Below are 20,037 nucleotides of genomic sequence, written 5' to 3' on the forward strand. Positions count from 1 at the left end.
TCCAAGATAACTTGGGACTCCTGGCCTGTCAAAATGTGACATTCTTTACTTACCACAGATCAGAAACCCTGTACAGGGACTGTGTACACAAAATCTGAGGCCAGCTTTCCAAGGGCTTTATTGGCTCCATAAGTCAAATTTGATTCCTTGAAGGAAGGCACACCATTCCAGGCAAAGCCTTGGTAAAATAACCAGTTTTTCCAATTGTGTCCTGTTACAAAAGAAAACATTCCTGGTTGCACTTATGCAAATAACTATACTACCATAACTTACGAATACTTACAGATAGTTTCCAAATTCTGGAGAAAATCAGGTAGAGAGAAACAAGTATGCTCCAAATTTTGTTCATGGAAGCATACTAAATTGTTAAAAGCTGTCAATAGCTCAAAAGAAAATATTCTTGGACTTTGAAAAGCAAAACAAAGGATTAGCAATATTTTAAGCAATACGTTAAAAAGATCACTCCAGGCTGGGTGTGGTGGCACATGCCTGTAATCCCTGTACAGGCTCATGCCTGTAAACTCCCAGCACTTTGGGAGACCGAGGTGGGTGGATCACCTGAGGTCAGGAGTTCAAGACCAGCTGGGTAACATGGTGAACCCCCATCTCTACTAGAAATACAAAAATTAGCCAGGCATGGTGGCATGCACCTGTAATCCCAGCTACTTCGGAGGCTGAGACAGGAGAATTGCTTGAACCCAGGAGGAGGCTGCAGTGAGCCGAGATCATGCCACTGTATTCCAGCCTGGGCTACAGAGCAAGACTCTGTCTTAAAAAAAAAAAAATCACTCCAGTCGCCTACAGTTTAGTTCATGCAGTTAATTCCTGTCCTGATTGATATTAACATTTTAGTTTTTTAAGAGTTCTGAACGTTTTCCTCTAGTCTGATACAACAATTTTCAAAGTTATCAGAAACCTGCATTCAAGGGCACATGATAGACCTTTATAGCTGATTATAAAACTAACTTTTTAAAAAGGACCAAAGCAAGACAACAATTGTTTATGGATGACAAAAAGTTTTAGGATAGGCTGGGCGCCATGGCTCATGCCCGTAATCCCAGCACTTTTGGAGGCCAAGGCTGGCGGATCACCTGAGGTCAGGAGTTTCAGACCAGCCTGGCCAACATGGTGAAACTCTGTGTCTCCTAAAAATACAAAAATTAGCCAGGTGTGGTGGTGTGCACCTGTAATCCCAGCTACTCTGGAGGCTGAGGCAGGAGAATCGCCTGAACCCAGGAGGCGGAGGTTGCAGTGAGCCGAGATCATGCCATTGCACTCCAGCCTGGGCGACAAGAGTGAAAATCTGTCTCAGAAAAAAAGTTTTAGAATAGCCATAAAGACGCAATTGACAAGGATATCTGTTACCTCTGTGGCACACAATAATTATAACATAACAATTAGAATTATTACTTACAAGGTACACTAAGATATGTCAGAATTGTAGGAGTTTCCCATAACTTTGGAACACATACCAATAACAGTTATACAAATATAGCCCACAGAAAGCCAAACACCATTTTGTATTTGACAATGCTTCCTGTATTTTATACCAAATACACAAAATTTTACCTTTATATTAGTGCACTATTAATATTAAACTCCATTTTTAATAAAACCTTGTAGATGCATTTACTCAATTTTAATGTTTGACCATAAGATAAGATTTTTATAGACCCTTTTTAACCCTTTATATTTTGTTAAAGAGCAGGTTAGTGCTTTAAGATAAACCCACTGTGCTTTTATTTTAATGCTCAATTTACAGAAAAACTGGATGCTACCCCTTCAACTTTAGCCAATATGTTTATACAGAATTTCCTTTACAATTAACCTTCCAAAACTTGCTTAAACCTTCAAAACAATTCTTTAACTTTTTAATATAGGTAAAAATCCACAATCTCATGCCTTCTTATAATCTTTTTACTAAAAGTATATTTTACTTTCCTTACACACTTTCCACATAATTAACTTTTAGCAAACTTTTGTTGAACACCTTGGTAAGTTTGGGATTTTAATTATGTACTAGGTGTAGAGCCTAGGACCTACACAGAAGTGCAGATAAGGTCTGTGTTAGTCCAGCATTAATTCTGTGTCCTAAGTTTTACCTAGCTGTAAAGCAGGCAAGTTGTACAGGTAAGAGTTATAGGGGCATTTTATAAAGCAGTCAGGAGGCCTAATCACTTTTAAATTGTATATTTCTTGCATAAATTCCATTTATAAAATTTTTCTTGCCTATCACAGACAATCTGACATGTTTCAACTTTCTGACTTGTTGGAAACATCCCTTTCTTTAAACAACCAGTTAATTTACTTTAGGACAAAAATTTACCATATAACATTTTAAAATATAAAATCCTTTAATATCAAAGATAACAGTCCTTTCCCAAAACAAACTTCCTTCACGCCTGCGGACTAGACTGCCTAAGGCCATAAGAGTAGAAGTTAGGATATTAAACAGCTTAGGATGTAGGATTTTAATTAAATGAAAATCTTAGGATGTAGCTATTTTCATTAAACCAATATTAATGTTTCATTTATTAAAAAATTAAAGATTATTTTGTTTGGGTTGAGTCATAGTTTTGTTTTGATACCTTACAGTATTTGGCAGAGATAAAAATGAAATTGCTTGATTAATAAATGCAAACAAAAATGTATGCTGGCAACTCTTAAGACACTTCTAACTTTACTGTACCAGTAAGTTTTAAAGATTAAAGTCACGTGAACTGAAAGATCCCATAGCTTTTACTTTTCCCTTAAATATATTTGATTTAAGCACTTATTTTTTTGCCAATTAGAGTTCTTTTAATAGACATTGCACACATAACACACATATAGCCACAAAGACAACCAGAAGATTTAGTAGTTACAAGATTTTTTTTCTGCTCATTTCCCAATTGACTTATTGGCCTTTGGGTGGGGTCCTTTAAGAAAAGAGCTAGGGGCCGGGCACAGTGGCTCAAGTCTGTAATCCCAGCACTTTGGGAGGCCGAGACGGACGGACGTCACGAGGTCAGGAGATCGAGACCATCCTGGCTAACATGGTGAAACCCCGTCTCTACTAAAAAATACAAAAAACTAGCTGGGCGTGGTGGCAGGCACCTGTAGTCCCAGCTACTCGGGAGGCTGAGGCAGGAGAATGGCGTAAACCCGGGAGGCGGAGCTTGCAGTGAGCTGAGATCTGGCCACTGCACTCCAGCCTGGGCAACAGAGCAAGACTCCGTCTCAAAAAAAAAAAAAAAAAAAAAAGAGAGCTAGGAAAGCAGTTTCCAGGGCCTAATAAACAAGTAGAGCCGGAAGACAAAGACTTTGAGAGGTACTTACCTTTAATTCCAGGGGTTCCATAAGGAAAACAGATTTTCTCCAAAATGGGATTGTGGCGCCTTTTCTGTTTTCCCAAGGAGTCCCAGGCCACTTGAAGCCATTTTAGGGTCTTTTATACATGCACCAAGGGTGGCAAGACAGAGTGGAGAAAAGTAATTCAGTTAACTGGGAAAAAACCTTTTCTAGGAAAGCAAGATTTATGAAGAGAAGCCTTTTGAATGTACTCATAGCTTGGAGGAGGGAGAGACCTAGAGAGGGTTTTCATTAGGAAGAAAGGTTTGTTTGTTTGTTTGTTTTGAGATGGAGTCTCCCTCTGTTGCCCAGGCTGGAGTGCAATGGCACAATCTTGGCTCACTGCAAACTCCACCTCCCGGATTCACACCATTCACCTGCCTCAGCCTCCGAGTAGCTGGGACTACAGGTGCCTGCCACCATGCCTGGCTAATTTTTTGTATTTTTAGTAGAGATGGGGTTTCACCGTGTTAGCCAAGATGGTCTCGATCTCCTGACCTCATGATCCGCCCACCTCGGCCTCCCAAAGTGCTGGGATTACAGATGGGAGCCACCGTGCCCGGCCAGGAAGAAAGATTTTATGAGAGGTGCAAGCTTGACACAGGGAGAGATAGGATTTAAGGTAGAAGCAGAAGAAAGTGTCAATACAGAGAACCTTTTGCCATTTGCTATTCCTGGTTATAAATTTGTTAAGGTTCCTGAGAATTTGGAAGTTAAAGGTGCCATTTTGGGCCATCAGCTGTCATTATCTAATGTGTATTGGGGCCAGGCTATGTTACAATAAAAGACTAAGCCAAGTTTGGTGAGGTTGGGAAGGAGACAGCACAGGGGAGAGGGTGTGGGAACATGGGATTGTTTGGCACCCATGTGGACTGGCAAGAAGCCACCAAGGGTGTCTGTTTTTGTTCTAGGTGTCCCCAGACAAAAGACAGAGACCCTTTCTAAAGAGGATGGTCAAGCTGAGAAGAAACTGGGCATCTCCAAGATTTCCTCTGGGTTAGTCCCACTGGTCCTCTGAGGACCAAGACAGCAGACCTGACTTTTTCTAGGTACCGTGAGAAAGCCAGGGGAGGGCAGCTCTTACCAGTCAGCTGGATTAGTGTCTCATGTTGATGTTCCAGTTGGCCTCTTGGACTGCAGCTGTACAAGGGAGGGAGAGAGAGAAAAGGGAGGATGAGAGAAAAGCGAACAAAGAAAAGACGGAGTGGTGGCCAGAGACCTTCAGGATCCAGGAATTAACTCAGGACGAGCTGCCATTGCCCACTACTTCCTGGATTGCAAGAGAGCCTCTGCCCCCAGCACCCGTCCTGGGTTTCGGCACCAAATGTAAGAGTCAGAGGAAAGAAACACGAAATATAGCTTGACTATCAAAGACAGCTTGACTGTCAAAGACAGGTTTATTTTAGAAAAAACCTGAGGGGCTTCTGGCTGACTTCTGTCAGAAGTGCTTTCTCTTACAGACTGAGTTTATATCGGTTTTAGGGTGAGGGGGCTTATTACAAGCTTGGAATGTTTCCGTGTGGGGGAGAAGTTCATGGCAGGGTTGGAATGTCTCTGGGCAGAGGGGGGTTATCTTGGGGCTAGCATGTCTCTGGTCAGGGAAGAGTTTGGATGTTTCTGGTTGGAGATATTATTTGTGGTTTATGATCATGCTGGCTTAGCCATTAGGCTGATGCCCTTTGGATTTAGGCAGTTTTTTATTAAGGTGACTTTTAAAATGAGATGCTTGTCTATGATGTTGATGCTTCTGCTCAGTCACCCAGCCTCTAGTCAGAAAGCTTTTTTCTAGGAAGGGCAGAACTTCAACTTCTCTCATCTTACCTCCACCTACCCATTACTGAGATTACATCCTGTGTGCGTATGTTTGAAAAGTGGGGACATGGTTTGTGAGCATGGTGCACTCAGATTGCTAGGACACTGACCAACTTTGCCTCAGCTCATAGAGGTGGTGGATCCATACCAGGACACAGGCCAAGAGGACATCAGGCTGCTGTCTCTCCCCACCACTGAACACTCAGTTTCCAAAAAGAGAGGATTATTCAGAAAGCAGCTTGCCAGTGTTCCTACCAAAACTTCAGAGCCCTGTCAGATTTTGCCTTGAGGTGGAAGAGAAGTAAGCTGTGAAACAGAGCTCCTAACCTCTTGCCTAAGAATTAACTTCAATTGCAACAGATCATGAGACATTTAAGCCAAAGGGCACTCTATCCTTGATGCAGTGGAAATGGAGGTGAAAAACAATTCCCAGGAGATTCGTGGATTTAATGAAGATACTGCCTGCACTGTAGGCCAGATAATTTGTGGAGAAAACCATGAAAAAACACTGTTAGGGAGGAGTCTGTGAAGTGTATAAACAAACAACTATTAACTGCTGATCTCAGATAGTATTCTTAGAAAGGAGAGAAAACATACTTGGATTTACAGGGCAAATTTGTCCCTGGACTTTTTTGAGAACAACAGAGCCATCAACCAGCAATTAGTACAGTTTAACATCTGAGGGCTGTCCAAGAGAGGAAGAGATTCCCACCATACCATTGTCATCCCAGGATGACTGCAGGCAGAAACAAAGCTGAGCCACTTCCCCTCCCCTCAAGAGCAATATCAGAGGCTTAAAGTTATGAGGAAGAAATTGACAGAGCAGGAACATCACCATCGTGGGCAAGCACCTCATTTTAAAATTCACCTTTATCGAAAGCTGCCTAAATCCAAAGGGCATCAGCTTAATGGCTAAGGTCAGCATGAACATAAACCACAAATAACATCTCTGACCAAATACATGCACCAAGATAACCCCTCCTCTGGCTGGGAAGATGCCAGCCCTGAGAAACCCCCCTCCGGCCAGAAAGATGTCTGCCCCCAAATAACCTCCCCTCCGCCCAGAGACATTCCAAGCTTGTAATAAGCCCCCTCACCCTAAAACCAATATGTACTCTTAGTCTGTAAGAAAAAGTGCTCCTGACCAAAACTGGCCAGAAGCCCCTCTCAGGTTATTTCTAAAATAAACCTATCTTTAACCATCAAGCTGTGTTTCTTTCTTCTTTAACTATTACAGAAATAGACGTCACCAAAATAGTCCAATCAGTCACTAAACAAAATAAAGCAAGTAACAATAACAAGGCCTGGAGAAACTGAACATACTCTGAGAAGGTTCAGTATGTTATAAAAAATGTCCAATTTGCAACAAGTACAGCCCATACATCAAAAAGAAAAGAAAAGCTGACAATAGAAACTGCCTGTGAGAACAGATAGCAGATTTAATAGAAAAATACTTCAAAGTGTACATTATAAATATGTTCACAGAACCAAAGAAGAGCATGACTTAAACACATTGAGATTTGGAATCTAGCTGAAGGTTTCTCCACAACAACTACCCTACTTTCACAATTTTTCTAATGTAATGACTTCTGTAAAAAATTACAAGCCTGGCCAGGTGCAGTGGCTCACACCTGTAATCCCAGCACTTTGGGAGGCTGAGGCAGGTGGATCATGAGGTCAGGAGTTTGAGACCAGCCTGACCAACATGGTAAAACCCTGTCTCTACTAAAAATACAAAAATTAGCCGGGCATGGTGGTGCGTGCCTCTAATCCCAGCTACTCAGGAGGCTGAGGCAGGAGAATCGCTTGAACCCAGGAGGCAGAGGTTGCAGTGAGCTGAGATGGTGCCACTGCACTCCAGCCTGGGTGACAGAGTGAGACTCGGTCTTAAAAAAAAAAAAAAAAAAAAAAAAGACAAGCCCATTATTAGTGGTTCATTAATTACTTATATTCATTAATAGGTTTGAACATACATTGCTACCAGTATCACAGAAGGTGCAGGTTTTCTGCCATTTATGAATTGTTTGAAAGTAAATGCACTGATTACTCTGTAACAAGGCTCCTCAATAGCTATTATAAAAATAATAATATCCATGTATGAGGTTTCTTAGTTCTGTTTCCAAGTGAAGTATTTTATAAATACTTCAACATCTATGTTACATTAAGTATATATTTTTGTTGAAAATTTTGTTTTAAAAATTGGTAGCATGCAAAGATACCCTCAAGAGACTTTCTTTTCCCCTCTTTTGAGTGCAAATCACCTTAGATTTCTCCCAGAGATTTTCTGTTGATCTTTAATGTTCTGGTTTTCCCATTTGTTTCCTAAAATGTAGACCAAGAAAAATCATCATCATTTAGAAAGTATGGAAGAATTACTGGATTGTAGGTTCATTGTGCACTGCAGCCATGCTTGATCAATTCATCAAAATACCCCCTTTCCACATTCCAAATTTTGGAATAGTACTGATGGCCAAGAAGCACTTCTCTCTAATTGACTAAAGGAAAAAAATATTATCCTCACCTATAGAAGACAGGTGCTGATGGCTTCCCTCATCACATGTCTACAGATTCTTCATGGAAAAATCCAGCAAAGCCCACTCCTCCTGGATGAAGTTCACAGCCACATCTTCAAAGACCACCAAGCCGTGACATATCCCAGATATGTGTAGAGGACAGGTGAGACGGACAGCCCTGGGGATCTAGACTCAGTTCATGAGAGTTCACACTGAAGCGGTGTCATTGTCTCACGGACATGGAAAACTAGGACATGGACACACAAAGAGTGAGGTTCTGAGCAGAAGTTTAATAGGCGAAAGAGATGAGCTCTCTCTGCTGCAGAGAGAAGGGTCTCAGAGAAGTGGGTTGCTGCTTCCACAGTGAAATGCAGACAGTTTTATAGATGAGCTTGAGGAGGCAGTGTCTGATTTACATAGGGCACAAAAGATTGGTTGGGGCCAGGTGTGGTGGCTCACGCCTGTAATCCCAGCACTTTGGGAAGTCAAGGCAGGCAGATCACAAGGTCAGGAGATCAAGACCATCCTGGCTAGCACAGTGAAACCCTGTCTCTACTAAAAATATAAAAAATTAGCTGGGCGTGGTGGCAGGTGCCTGTAGTCCCAGCTGCTCAGGAGGCTGAGGCAGGAGAATGGCGTGAACCCAGGAGGTGGAGCTTGCAGTGAGCCGACATCCTGCCACTGCACTCCAGCCTGGCAACACAGCAAGACTCCATCTCAAAAAATAAAAGTAAAAAATAAAAAAAGTAAGCAGTGAAGGAACAGAGTGATAAATTTAAATAAATTAAAATTAGGAAGGTAAAAGACGAACAACAAAGTAGGAGAAAAATATCTGCAGTACGTGCAATAAAAAAGGATTAATTTGTAGAGTAAAACACAAGATTAAAACATGGGAAAATAAAGAAACTACTTAACTGAAAATGAAAGACCATGTATGAAAAAAAAGAGGAAATAGCCAAATAAAATGTCAACTAGATGACATTTCTCATTGATTAGAAGGACAAAAATTAGTCAATTTGAGAATCCTAAGTGGCAATGACCATAGAAAATAAATAGGTATGCATGAACGAAGGAGTGGGAGTCAATAGATACACTCCATTGCTACTTCATGTAATTTGAACTTTACCATAATCTACATCAGCCCAGTAATTTTTCTCTAGGTAGTTTATTGTGCATTTGTGCTTAAAGACTATTGGAGCAATATTTTTCCCAAGAGCAAACAAAAACCCTGAAGAAGCTCAAGCACCATAACTATTGGAATGGATGAGGGAATTGGATGGCACACAGCCTTAAACACTAGCATGTATGAAATGTACTGAGGCAAGGAAAACAGCAATAAGCCTTTTCATTTTAATGAAATAAGGCCCATCAATCCATCAAGCAATAATCTCTCTAGCTATCAATTTATTATTTATTTTTATTTATTATTCATTTGTTTGGAGATGAGGTCTGGCGATGCTTCTCAGGCTGGTCTAAAACTCCTGGCCTCAAGTGATCCTCGTGCCCCTGCCTTCCAAAGCACCCTGCCACTATTTTGCAATATGCCCAGAGAATTCTATTCTTAACAAGACCTATCTTCAAAAGAAACTGTTTCTCAAAAACCAAATTGAGATTTTACCAGAGGCAAACCTCTTGGGGTAAAGGAAATACCTAATTCCATCCCCCTCTTTTTTGCCTCAACTAAGCAGAAGTGAGGGAGAAATACTTTAAAGCGTCACAACACAGGGACACAGGCTTCCTACAAATGAGGTCAAATCATAGGTCCATGAAATGCTTCCCATAGTCTCACACCTGATCACCACATCAATAGCAGCAGAATATATACCATAATAACAGCAGAACACAACTGAAAAAACTATGCCTCAGACCTTTTACTTGAAGAAGTCTAAGGGTACAGAAATAAGTTGGGTAACACTGATGAAGTGGACAGATGTCTACAAACACAATGTACATAGACTGTCCTGAAGAAACAGAAAATCTGAACAGATCTTCAGTTCTAGGAGACTGTTGTAGTAATAAACAAAACAAAACAAACGAACAGTAAAAACCTAAGACCAAAGAGTTTTACTGCTAAAATCTACCAAACATTTAAAATATTAATACCCATCTTCCCCAAACTTAAAAAAATTAAGAGAACACTTCCAAACTCATTTTATGAGGCCCAAATTACACTAACACCAAAGAAAAGACACTACAAGAATGAAAGCTGCAGGTAAGTGTCCTTTGTGAATATGATACAAAAATTCTCAAATACTAGCAAACCATATTCAGCAGCATATTAAAAGATTACATACCATGACCAAGTGAGATTTATCTCTAAAATGCAAGGATGGTTCAACATATAAAAATAGTGGCCGGGCATGGTGGCTCACACCTGTAATCCCAGCACTTTGGGAGGCTGAGGTGGGTGGATCACAAGGTCAGGAGATCGAGACCATCCTGGCTAACACAGTGAAACCCCGTCTCTACTAAAAATACAAAAAATTAGCCGGGTGTGGTGGTGGGCACCTGTAGTCCCAGCTACTTGGGAGGATGAGGCAGAATAGTATGAACCCGGGAGGTGGAGCTTGCAGTGAGCTGAGATCACGCCACTGCACTCCATCCCAGACGACAGAGCAAGACTCTGTCTCAAAAAAAAAAAAAAAAAAAAAAAAAGTAATACACCACAACCATCTCAATGTAGATGTAGAAAAAAAGCGTTTGACAAAATACAAAACCCATTCATGATAAAAACACAGAACTTGAGCTGGAAAGAAACTACCTCGATATAATACAAGCCATACATTAAAAAGCCATAGAAACATTATAGTCAGTGGTGAAATACAAAAAACTTTTTCACTAAGATCAAGAACAAAACAGGACACCTGCTTTCACCACTTGCCTCAATGCACTATTGGAAGTCCTACACAGAATGATTAAGCAAGAAAAAGAAATGCATCCAAACCAAAAAGGAAAAAATAAAATTATCTCTGTCCACAGATGAAACAATCTTATAGGCAGAAAATCCTAAAGATTGTGCATATGCACACACACATAGAACACCCCAAAATGGCTGGAACTAACAAATTCCTCAAAGTTGCAGGATACCAAATCAACATGAAAAAGTCAGTTTCAACTGGGTGTGGTGGCATGAGCCTGTAGTCCAAGCTGCTTTGCAGACTAAGTCAGGAGGATTGCTTGAGCCCAGGAGTTCAAGGCTGTAGTACACTACAATTGCTCCTGTGAATAGCCACTGCACTCCAGCCTGGACAACATAGTGAGACCCCATCCCTTAAAGAAAAATCATTTATACATACTTCTCATTTATACATACTAACAACATATAATCTGAGAAGGAAATTAGGAAACAATACCATGAACAATAACAAAGGCAGCAAAAGACTTGTACACTGAAAACTATAAAATGTTGCTGAAAGAAATTAAAGATATAAATGAATAGAAAGACATCTCATTCATGGATTTTAAGATTCAATATTAAGATATCAATACTACTGAAGATGGTCTAGAAAGTCAATGCAATTCCTATCCAAATACCAATGACTTTTTTTTTTTTTGGAGACTATAGTCTCACTCCACTCTATCCCCCAGGCTGGAGTGCAGTGGCGTGATCTCAGCTCACTGCAATCTCCACCTCCTGGGTTCAAGCAATTCTCAAGTTTCAGCCTCCCAAGTATCTGGGACTACAGGCGCATGCCACCATGCCTGGCTTTTTTATTTTAGTAGAGACGAGGTTTCACCATATTGGCCAGGCTGGTCTTGAACTCCTGACCTCAGGTGATTCACCTGCCTCGGCCTCCCAAAGTGCTGGGATTACAGGTGTGAGCCACCGCGCCTGGCACCAATGAATTTAAAAAAAAAAAAAAAAACAGAAATGCCCATCCTCAAATTCATAGGGAATCTTTAGGAACCCCAAATAGACAAAACGATTGATGAAGAACAAGCCAGGTGCAGTGGCTCACGCCTGTAATCCCAGCACTTTGGGAGGCCAAGGCAGGCAGATCACTTGAGGTCAGGAGTTTGAGACCAGCCTGGTCAATATGGTGAAACTCTGTCTCTACTAAAAACATTTTTAAAAATTAGCTGAGCCTGGTGCGGTGGCTCATGCCTGTAATCCCAGCACTTTGGGAGGCCGAGGTGGGCAGATCATGAGGTCAAGAGATTGAGACTATCCTGGCCAATATGGTGAAACCTCGTCTCTATTAAAAATACAAAAATAAGCTGGGTGTGGTGACACATGCCTGTACTTTGGAGGCTGAGGCAGGAGATCACTTGAGTCCAGGAGGTGGAAGTTGCAGTGAGCCAAGATCGCGCCACTGCTCTCCAGCCTGGTGACAGAGTGAGACACTATCTAAAAAAAATTAGCCAGGCATGGTGGTGTGTGCCTGTAGTCCCAGGTACTCAGGAGGCCGAGGCAGGAGAATTGCTTGAACCCGGGAGGTGTGGGTTGCAGTGAGCCAGGATTGCACCACTGCACCCCAGCCTGGGTGACAAAGCGAGACTCCATCTCAAAAAAAACAAAAAAGAACTAATTTGGAAGTCTTACTCTTCCTTTTTAAACTTAAATATACAATAGATAAAACACTGTAGTACTGGCACAAGGATAGAAGGTACATCAATGGAATAGAGAACTCAGAAGATATCCTCACATATATGATTAAATGATTTTCAGCAAGGTACCAGGTTCATTCAGTGGGAAAAGGAAGTTATTGCAAAAAGTGGTGCTGGGAAAACAGTCTTGACATGTAGAAGTATGAAGCTGGACCCTTACTTTACACCATATACAAAAATGAAATCAAAATGAGTCACGGACTTAAACTAAACTACTCTTAGAAGAATACATGGAGGGAGGAATTTCATAAAATTGAATTTGGTAATGATTTCTTGGATACAACACATGCCCAGTCACCAAAAGGAAGAATAGACAAGTTTAACTTCAAAGTTAAAAACTTATGTCCCTCAGGGGATACCATGAACACAGTGAAAAGGCAGCCCATGGAATTGCAGAAAATGTTTGCAAATCACATAACTGCCAAGGTGTTAATATGTAGAATATACAAAGAAAATGCACTTGACAAAGTTCAACATCTTCACAATGAAAACACTCAGTAAACTAGGAATAGAAAGGAACTTCCTCAACCTGCTATAAGGCATCTATTAAAAACCCACAGCTGGCCGGGCGCGGTGGCTCAAGCCTGTAATCCCAGCACTTTGGGAGGCCGAGGCGGGTGGATCATGAGGTCAGGAGATCGAGACCATCCTGGCTAACATGGTGAAACCCCGTCTTTACTAAAAATACAAAAAAAACTAGCCGGGCGTGGTGGCGGGCGCCTGTAGTCCCAGCTACTGGGAGGCTGAGGCAGGAGAATGGCGTGAACCTGGGAGGCGGAGCTTGCAGTGAGCCGAGATCGCGCCACTGCACTCCAGCCTGGGTGACACAGCGCGAGACTCCGTCTCAAAAAAAAAAAAAAAAAAAAAAAACCCACAGCTAACATCACAGACCTAAGAACACCTTCATTTTCAGCACTGGCTAATCTCTAGGATCAGTTAGGCAGAAAGTGAAGGCGGAAGCAGAGTTTTAAGCAGCCTTGCTAAGTGTTAAAGGAATGCCACAGGCTAGAACTATCCATAAAAACTGGGAGGTGTGAGGTTTTTTTTTTGAGACAGAGTCTTGGTCTGTTGCCCAGGCTGGAGTACGGTGGTGCGATCACTGCAACCTCCACCTCCTGGGTTCAAGTGATTCTCCTGTCTCAGCTTCCTCAGTAGCTGGGACTACAGGTGCATGCCACCACACCTAGCTAATTTTTTTTTTTTTTTTTGTATTTTTAGTAGAGACGGAGTTTCACGGTGTTAGCCAGGATGGTCTTGATCGCCTGACCTCGTGATCCACCCACCTCGACTTCCCAAAGTACTGGAATTACAGGCGTGAGCCACTGCACCTGGCCACCATGAGGTTTTTGTTTCTGCTTCTTTAGCTCTTGTGATGCAAGGGAATCGCTGTCAAAACACAGGCTAAACATAAGCTAAAGGAACAGGAACTTCAAGGGCTGTGCACAACAAGTAATACAATCTCTGCAAAAATACTTTGGAAAAGTTAACAAACAAAAATAGCAACACTGAAGAGGGAGAAACTGACTTCTAGAGGCATCCCTTATGACATTCAAATGTCCATGTTTCAACAACAAAATTTATGAGGAATACAGAGAAACAGAAAAACATAGCTCATGAATGGAAAAAATCATTTGAGATAAACCATTTCTAAAACCCTAGACATTAGACTTACTAGACAAAGACTTTAAATCAACCTTTTTTTTTTTTTTTTTTTTTTTTTGAGATGGAGTCTTGCTCTGTCACGCAGGCTGGAGTGCAAAGGCGTGCTCATGGCTCACTGCAACCTCCACCTCCTGGGTTCAAGCGATTCTCCTGCCTCAGCCTCCCCAGTAGCTGGGATTACAGGTGCCCTCCACCATGCCCAGCTAATATTTGTATTTTTAGGAGAGACAGGGTTTCACCATGTTGGTCAGGCTGGTCTCAAACTCCTGACCTCAAGTGAGCCACCCACCTTGGCCTCCCAATGTACAGGCGTGAGCCACCGTGCCCAACCAAATCAATTGTCTTAAATCCTTATTAGGTGTGCAACTATAACAGAGTGTCAAAATACATGAGGCAAAAACTTACAGAACTGTGAGGAAAAATAAGGAAATTCTCTTTCATAGTGGGACACACCAACATACCTCTATCAGTAGTTGACAAATCAAGTGGGAAGAAAATCATTAATGGTATAGGTTTGTTTTTTTTTTTTTCAGTACCAAACATAATTTTTTTTTCCTTAAGACAGAGTCTTGCTCTGTTACCCAGGCTGTAGTGCAGTGGCACAATCTCGGCTCACCTCAGCCTCCACCTCCTGGGTTCAAGTGATTGTCCTGCCTCAGCCTCCCAAGTAGCTGAGATCACAGGCGAGCATCACCACACCCAGCTTTTGTTTTTTTGTTTTTTTTGTTTTTTTGTATTTTTAGTAGAGACAGGGTTTCAGTATATTGGCCAGGCTGGTCTCAAAATCCTGACCTCAGGTGATCCACCTCAGGTGATCCACCGGCCTCCCAGAGTGCTGGGATTACAGGCATGAGCCACTACACCCGGCCCCAAAGAGAATTTAATGGCATAGTTTTAACTCAACAGCATCATCAATCAATTGGATTTAAGAGGTATTTATAAGATACAGCAACCAACAAGAGCAAACTACAAATCCTTCCCAAGATTGCATGGAATATTCACCAAGTTAGGCCACATTTTGAGCCATAAAACACCTCTTAACAAATGTAAATACTGAAGTGGGAAGATTGCTTCAGCCCAGGAGGTTGAGGCTTCAGTGAGCTGAGATCATGCAATTGCAGTCCAGCCAGCCAGCCAGAGTGAGACCCTGTCTCAAATAACAAAACAAATAAAACAAAGCAGAGTAAGTCTAAAATCAACAATCTAACCTTCTAGTTTAGGCAACCAGAGAAAGAAGAGCAAGATAAATCTAAATCAAACACAGGAAAATAACAATTACAGAAAACATCAATGAAATTGAAAATTGAAAGTCAGTAATATAGGCTGGGCACGGTGGCTCACGCCTGTAATCCTAATACTTTGGGAGGCTGAGGCAGGAGGATCACGAGGTCAGGAGATTGAGACCATGCTGGCCAACATGGTGAAACACCATCTCTACTAAAAATACAAAAATTAGCTGGGTGTGGTGGCACGTGCCTGTAATCCCAGCTACTGGGGAGGCTGAGGCACAAGAACAGCTTGAACCCAGGAGATGGAGGTTCCCGTGCGCCAAGATGGCGCCACTGAACTCCAGCCTGGCGACAGAGCGAGACTCCATCTTAAAAAAAAAAAAAAAAGAAAACAATATCAAAAGCTGGTTCTATGAAAATATCAATAAAATTTTTATATATATATATACACCCTATAGCCAGGGTAAGAAAAAAAGAGAGAAGACCCAAAAAATTACTGATTATAAATGAAAGCGGTTTCGTCACTATTAATTCCATGGACATTAAAAGAACCATAAAGGATTATTATGAACAATTCCATGCCCACAAGTTTGATAACTTAGATGAAATGGACCAATCCTTTGAAAGAGACAATCTACCAAAACACACACAAGGAGAGATAAGCAATATGAATAGGTATATATGTGTTAAAAGAAAGTGAATCAGCTAATAACGTAATAACAGTCCAAAAAAGGACAGACAAGGACCAAGACGGTCTCACTGGTCATTTCTGCCAAACATTTAAATAACTGACACTAGTTCACTACAATCTTTCTATAACATACAAGAGTAAACAATTCCTAATACATGCTGTGAGGCAACAGAATCCTACTGCCAAAACTAGATGGATACGTTACAAAGGTAGAAAACTATAGACCAGTAACTCTCATCATAGATCCTAAAAGTTCTCAACAAATATTCACAGATTGAATCTGAAAATGTAGAAAAAGAACTATACACCACAGTCAAGTGGGAATCATTACAGGTGTACAAGGCTGGTTCAAAATTCAGAAATTGCTGGGTGCCTTGGCTCATGCCTGTAATCCCAGCACTCTGAGAGGCTGAGAGGATTGCTTGAGCCCAGAAGGCGGAGGTTGTCCTCTGGGAGTGAACCAGGGGCTGCTATTCACTAGATCCTGCAAGACACCTGGCAACTGTGAGCATCCTGGGGCAACCCCAGGAAGTCTGAAACCCAGGAACAGGGACAGATCACCCTGTAAAATTTCCAAAAGTGAACCTCAATCCAAAGACATTCTGGCAAGGTGTCTGTGCCTAGGGAAGATAAAAGGAGGAGAGGCACGAAGATTTTTTGCAGCAGAGTTTCGTGCACTTATTCTGTTTTCCTCATGTGAAATGTTCACAAACAGAAAAATATTTTAAAAAGAGCCATCTATTGCTCTGTGAAAAAATGATAAAGTACTGCATCTGTTTGAAATGTACAATAAAGGACAAATAGTTGGTAATATTTTGAATCGATGAAGCAAAGCTGGCACTTGGGGATGTGGGGAAGGAATTGGAAATTTAGGAATTCATATAAACCCTAGAAGGGTTAAGTTCAGCAAACAGAATTGTAGATTTGAGACCTGTGTCCCACACATTTGGAAAATGCAAGGGCAAACAAATACATGGGAAAATCGGTACCCCTGGGGAGTGTTAAAAGAAATAAGAGGCAATCAGATTGGAGTGGCTGTAGTGCCCTGAGTTCCTACCCAAGGACACCAAAATCGAACACAAATGCAGCCTGTAAATTACCAATTTAGAGGAAAATGAAATTTAACCTCCGACTACAGGACCAGAACATTTCCACCTGGATAGACCTGTCAGAAATAGGAAAAACTGAAAGAAATTTGTTTTTAAAAGTGGCCTAAGATGGCTGCAGGTTGGGACATACAGGTACTAGAAACCAGACCCATGAAATAAAGCTGAACTCTCAGCCTGCAAGTCAAATATTTCCCTGACCTGTACTGATTACAACCTTGCCTATCAGATGAAGCAAAGGTAGGACAGATTCAGTCATCCCTCTCTAAACCCTAAGATGCCTGTGTATTGGTTAACCTTTCATATACTTTAACCACATACTTGCTTTATCTTATGTATAAGGTCACTGCCCACCTCTCCCATTTTCCATGTAACACAAGGTATAAGGCTTCACGTAGCCACTCCAGGACACATTGTTTGTGCTGGGTCTGCCTTCCCAGGCTATTGTCCTTAAACGTGGCTCAGAATAAAACGGCTGTTTTTTTCATCTTTGGTTAACAGACCAAATAAGGCGACTCATAACCAATCAAAAGATTGAATTTGGTCTGCTTCCTCATACACCTTAGAAAAGCCTTTCCTTCAAGCCCCCCTGACGGGACCCCAAAGAGCAAGCCATGGTTGGGTTATTCATGAACTGCCCTTGGCTAAATAATTAAATATTTAACGGTGCTGCATTTTAATTTTTACAGGTGAAAGGCGGGATTGGGAACCCCACAGACCACAGCTCCTCCCAGGAGAACCCCACACATGAGTCTGGATTCTCGCCGTGATCCTCCCGTGGCCCCCACACAATCTGGGGAGACGCGGGGCTGCGGGCACTGCCAGCGCTGTGCTGCCGAGAGGGCTCCGGACCCGGGCTGCTGTTGCCGCGCAGGGATGGGACAGGATGCCCGGGGTCCCAGCTGCTGGCCTAGCCCCACCCGGTAGCCGAGGGGACCCAGGGCCGAGCTGCGCCAGGGAGACTCGGGTTCGCAGACCCCGGAATCACTGCTAAGAGGCCCGGGTCCCACCACAGCAGGTCCCAACCAGCCCCTCCTCCCGCCCAGCCTTGCACACTCACCATTTCCCGGCTCCCAGGTGTCCCGGGTCCTCCCTTGGCTCCGGGGATCAGTGCTGGTCACCACCGGACCGAAGCTGTGGTGGAGCCACCTCAGCCTCTGGAACGCTGATTTCAGTGGGTTAGGGGAACAAGAGCCCCTTAGACTCACGGAGCTTGGCCCCACCCTCCTGGCAGAGCGCCTGATTGGATGATTTACACAACCCCGCCCAGCACCCCTAGGATAGGGATCAAGCCCCACTCCCTAGGCCCGGGTTTCAGGAGAAGCCACGGAAAGCATGGAAGTGTGGAGCTGGACTGACAGGTTCTAGCAGCAGCCCTCCCACCCCCGAGGCCAGGCTTCCTTCTGGAGCTTGGACGTGACCCCACACTGGGGACATTTGCATTTAAGAAAAACTTGCTCCAGGCTTTCCACAGTGGGCACTGGCATCTTCCTGTACTCACTGGGCCCTTTCTCTTTCTTCCTCCTGGACAAGTGTGAGCAGGCAATTCCATACTCCATGTCCAATGGAGCAGTACCTTTACTGGAAGCTACTGGGCTGGAACAGGAGGGAGGGCCCAGATGTCTTCCAGGGATCACGAATTTGGGAAAAGCGGCTGGTGGCATGGCCAAGGCTTCCTCACACGTTATCTCAGTCTACCCATTTTCAGGGAAAAAAAGAAAAACATGGCCAAGAAGGGAACAAAAATTAAGTGAATGGAAAAGAGTTATACTATCACAATATTCTGTAAAGAAATCAAAAGGGGCCGGGCACGATGGCTCACACCTATAATCCCAGCACTTTGGGAGGCCGAGGTAGGTGAATCACCTGAGGTCAGGAGTTTGAGACCATTCTGGCCAACATGGTGAAACCCCATTCTCTACTAAAAATACAAAAAACTAGGCCGGGCACAGCAGCTCACGGCTGTAATTCCAGCACTTTGGGAGGCCAAGGGGGGCAGATCACAAAGTCAAGAGATCGGGACCGTCCTGGCCAACATGGTGAAACCCTACCTCTACTAAAAATACAAAAAAAATTAGCTGGGCATGGTGACGCGTGCCTGTAGTCCCGGCTACTCAGGAGGGTGAGGCAGGAGAATTGCTTGAACCTGGGAGGCTGAGGTTGCAGTGAGCCGAGATCGCGCCACTGCACTCCTGGCGACAGAGACTCCATCTCAAAAAAAAAAAAAAAAAGCTGGCCATGGTGGCACACGCGTGTAATCCCAGCTACTCAGGAGGTCAAGGCAGGATAATCACTTGAACTCGGGAGGCAGGGGTTTCAGTGAGCCAAGATCGTGCCACTGCACTCCAGCCTGGGCAGCAGAGACTTCGTCTCAATGAAAAGGGAGGAACAGCAAACATTTGAACTAGCTCAGATAAGCATCCTCCTTCACAAGGAAAAGCCGCATTCAGAAAATAAGTCACATCGCCAACTTTAAGAGCCAGGTTCTGACTGCTGTAATGCAGCCCCAGAGGGGATCAACCTGTGAGTTCCCGTCCCCTCCTGAGTGTGGAAATGCTGCCTGCCTCAGCATCTGAATTTTCACCAGCAAGAAACACTCACCTGGAATCAGCTTAAGGTTCTGATCTAAATAAACTGTCAAAATCATAAACCCATTCTCCAGAAGACAACAAGTCTTTCTCCAAACCTGAACATCATAGATTTTTTGAGGGAGTCTAGCTCTATTGCCCAGGCTGGAGTGCAGTGGCGTGATCTCGGCTCACTGCAGCCTCTGCCTCCCAGGTTCCAGCAGTTCTCCTGCCTCAGCCTCCCCAAGCAGCTGTGACTACAGGTGCATACCACCATGCCCAGCTAATTTTTGTATTTTTAATAGAGACGGGGATTCACCATGTTGACCAGGTTGGTCTCGAACTCCTTACCTCAGATAATCTGCCTGCCTTGGCCTCCCAAAGTGCTGGGATTACAAGTGTGAGCCACTGTACCTGGCCCTTTTTTTTTTTTTTTTTTTAAACGAGATGGGGTCTCACTATGTTGCCCAGGCTGGTCTCAAAGTCCTGGCCTCAAGTGATCCTCCTGCCTCAACCTCC

General features: G+C 43.0%; 2 long non-coding RNA genes across 4 annotated transcripts in view; one reads left to right on the forward strand and one right to left on the reverse strand.

Annotated features, from left to right (window-relative positions):
• LOC114674116 (uncharacterized) overlaps positions 1–19,026 on the forward strand; it is a 35,809-nt gene extending 16,783 nt beyond the window's left edge. Inside the window, exons 2-4 of one of the 3 annotated variants that reach the window (XR_013409006.1) lie at positions 7,710–7,818; positions 17,641–18,643; positions 18,788–19,026. This is a non-coding gene — a long non-coding RNA (uncharacterized LOC114674116). Of the gene's footprint in view, positions 1–7,475; positions 7,819–17,640; positions 18,698–18,787 lie in introns of those variants that run through there. The other 2 variants (XR_003725103.2, XR_013409007.1) reach the window with 2 other exon arrangements.
• Positions 89–7,802, reverse strand: LOC114674115 (uncharacterized). Its single transcript, XR_013409040.1, has 4 exons — positions 7,664–7,802; positions 4,415–4,470; positions 3,319–3,427; positions 89–211 (listed from the first exon to the last, which is right to left on the reverse strand). It is a non-coding gene; the product is annotated as an uncharacterized LOC114674115 (long non-coding RNA).
• Positions 19,027–20,037: the final 1,011 nt, after the last annotated feature.

The sequence above is a fragment of the Macaca mulatta genome, chromosome 19 (assembly GCF_049350105.2).
Source record: "Macaca mulatta isolate MMU2019108-1 chromosome 19, T2T-MMU8v2.0, whole genome shotgun sequence".
NCBI lineage: Eukaryota > Metazoa > Chordata > Mammalia > Primates > Cercopithecidae > Macaca > Macaca mulatta.